This window comes from Lemur catta, chromosome 6, assembly GCF_020740605.2.
Source record: "Lemur catta isolate mLemCat1 chromosome 6, mLemCat1.pri, whole genome shotgun sequence".
NCBI classification, from domain to species: Eukaryota; Metazoa; Chordata; class Mammalia; order Primates; family Lemuridae; genus Lemur; species Lemur catta.
In genome coordinates, this window is record NC_059133.1 from 87,974,712 (window position 1) to 87,978,097 (window position 3,386).

Below are 3,386 nucleotides of genomic sequence, written 5' to 3' on the forward strand. Positions count from 1 at the left end.
AGCACCGCGGCATTCTGGGGATTGTAGTTTTCCTCCTCGCAATCTCTGCGCAGCCGACTGGAAAGAGAACTACAATGTCCACACAGCCTCAGCCTAGGGCAGCTGTTTCCTTTTGCCCAAAGGCGCTGAGGAGGCGGGGAGGTGGGAGGCCCACGGGATGCGCGTTCTGATGTTTTGGCACCGGAGTGCCAGCGGCCTGGCGGGGAAGGGAGGGATTTGGGGCCCTGTGGAGGCAGCCCTGAAGGTGGGGCCCTGGGAGCAGGACCTCCTCTAGGACGCTGGGGAAACCCTGAAGGTTTTTTTATTTAAAAAACAAAAACTAAGAGTGTAAAATGAATGGTACAGCTGCTTTGGGAAACAATTTGGCGGCGCCTCAGAATATTGGCCACGCCTCGGTATGTCCCCAAGAGAAACACAAACTGTGACTACACGAAAACTTGTACACAAATGTTCTCTCCTAGCACTTTATTCATAATAGTCAAAAAGTGGAAACAACCCAAATGTCGATGAATGGATCACCAATTGCGGAATACACATACAAAGAAATATTCGGCCATAAAAATGAATGAAGTACAGGCCACGCTGGGGCTCACACCGAGGCGCGAGAATCGCTTGAGCTCAGGAGTTGAGACCAGCCCGAGCAAGAGGAAGAGCCCATCTCGCCAACAAAATAAAAAGTTAGTCGGCTTGGTGGTGCGCACCTGTAGTCCCAGCTACTCAGGAGGCTGAGGCAGGAGGATCGTTTGAACCCAGGAGTTTGAGGATGCAGTGAGCTGTCATGACGCCATTGCACTGTAGACCGGGTGACAGAACAACACCCTGTCTAAAAACATTAGTTAATTGATTCTTAAAAAAGAATGAAGTACAGATACACGCTACAATGTGTTTGAACCTTGAAAACGTTTGTGCTAAGTGAAAGAAGCCAGACACAAAAGGGGCCACATACTGTATAATTCTATTTATAATGAAATGTCCAGAAAAGGCACATCTAAAGAGACAAAAAGTCCACTAGTTGTTGCCAAGGGCTAGGGTTGAGGAATGGCAGGGAGGGAGGGGGCCTGGAGTGGAGAATGACTGTTAATGGGTACTGGGTTTCTTTTTGAGATGATCAAAATGACCTCAAATTGATTTGGGTGATGGTTGCATAACTCAATATACTGAAAACCACTGAATTGTGGTTTAATTGTGGCTAAACCACTTTAAATAAGTGAATTATATGTCAATAAAGTTATTTTTTTAAAAGAGTGCCCATGTCATCTTCATTTAATAAAGTCAGTGAGCTTGTCTTTGTTGTTACTATTTTAGCCTACCTTAGGCCTTTGAGAACTTGACAAAGATTGTGTTTGATAATAGTATGCCTGAACAGCCCTTTGGCTCACACTTTTTCAAAGACTCCTGAAGTGCTTTGCTAACCCTTGCAAAATTTAAGTGAGGTAGAGTTCCCAGATTTAGCAATAAGTATACAGGTCACCCAGTTACATCTGAATTTCAGATAAACAAATATCTTTTTAGTATAAGTATGTCCCATGCAATATTTGAGACATACTATTACTAAAAAAAAATTATTCATTATTTGACAACCAAATGTAACTGGGCTCCTCTATTTTATCTGGCAACTCTAAATTGAGAAGGAGTAATAGCAGGCAAGTTTTGAACAGTCTCCATCCCATCTATGCGACGCTTCAGAGGAACTAAAACAGGTCAGTTCCTCCACATAAATGCCCAGCCAGATGGTGTGGCTTGGAAGGGGTCTGGCCTGCGGTGGGGGTGGGGCGGGGGGTGGGGGGATTGCATGGTCAGGGCCCAGCTGGGGTGCATTCCCCAAACTGCATTCCTAGGGGCCCAGGGATGCCCAGGCCCATCCACTCTGACCATCAGGGACAAAAGTCTCTGCTAGAGCCGTTCTTGCTTTCCACCTTGGGACGCCTCCTTCTCAGCCTGGGTCCAGCCATGCCTTTGCCACTGCTAAGCTCTCTTCTTCAGAGTGGAACTTCCTTTCCTGCCACTCTCTTCGTGCGTCCCCCCAGCTGTGGTAAAGAGAGTGTCTCCACCAACAAAAATTCACCCAGCCCTCTGCAATGGTGCTTATTCATCTGTCTTTGCGCCTTTGGGAGGCACCAGGATGGCCATGCTAGGCCGTGTGGGAGAAGCACTCAGGCTCAGTTGCCAGCCCCTCGGGAAGGAAGATCTTTTGAATGATGTGGTGGAACCTGAAAACATACAGAGGAAGTATACACCACCAGCTTCAGGACAGTGCTTACCTCAAGGGAGAGGAATGGGATGCCGAGGGTCTTGGGTGGTTAGCTATATAGTTCACTCTTAAAGAGGTGAAGCAAGTATAAGTCAGGTGTTGGTAGGTATGGAGTATATGTTGTATTGTTTTTTTTCTGTACTTTTGAAATGTTACACAAAATTGGAATTTAAAAATTAAAAAGCTATAAGTAAGCCCACTCACTCTAAAAATTTATGGAAATACTTTAAATTACAAACAAATTTTAATTTATGAAAATGAATTCTAATCACATCATAAGAGACTTTGTAAAGGAAAGAAAATCTTGTGAACAAGTATTGTACAGTCATACGTTAAATATTTGCTGAGAAGTCCCCAGAATTGGTAACAAAGGGATGAAAAGAGAACAAGAGGGTGTATTAGCTTCTGTAAGTACAGTATAAATCCTCAAGGACTTTACAGTGCAGGAGGGGAAAATACATACATACATAAGACTAAGATCACTCACTAAACAGGGCATCTGGTGAAAAATAATACAGACGGAGTTTAACATCTATGTGCTCATAAGTTGAAGTTAAAGGGGTGTTTACGGTGGGTAGGGAGAGACAAGCATTAGACTGATTGGGGATAAAAGAAGAGTGAGGACAGCAAACAGAATTTTTAAAGTGGTTGGGGGAAGTTTAGAAGAATGTGCTCTCAGAGTCCTGGGCATACTCTGTGTCTGTGGTTCTCCATCTTTTCTTCCTATACCATCTTCTCTAAGGGAACCTCCAAGGCATGCAATTCCTTTAAAAAATGCATGTATTTCTCCTCCCTCCCCCTCCTCCCCATCACAAAAACATATTCCGTATACTCTCAGACACCCCACATAGAGGCACTGTTGGCCTGTGTTGCATCAAGCCTCTGCAGCTGCTATGGAGTTTCTTGTAGTGACTTCCTAAGTAGTGTGGTACACACCCGATCCTACTAGTTCGCATGCCCTCCATGCCCTCATCTCTCTCTCCCTCTATTCATCTCTTTCTCTTTCTCCTGTTCCCCTTACTGCTAGGCTAAAAGCACAGGTGTCTAAACAGAGCCAAGATGATCATGTTACTCCATGGGCCACATGGGTCTGCTTGGGCTCATATCTCCTGGGGAACATCAGAGAGAAAGGAAG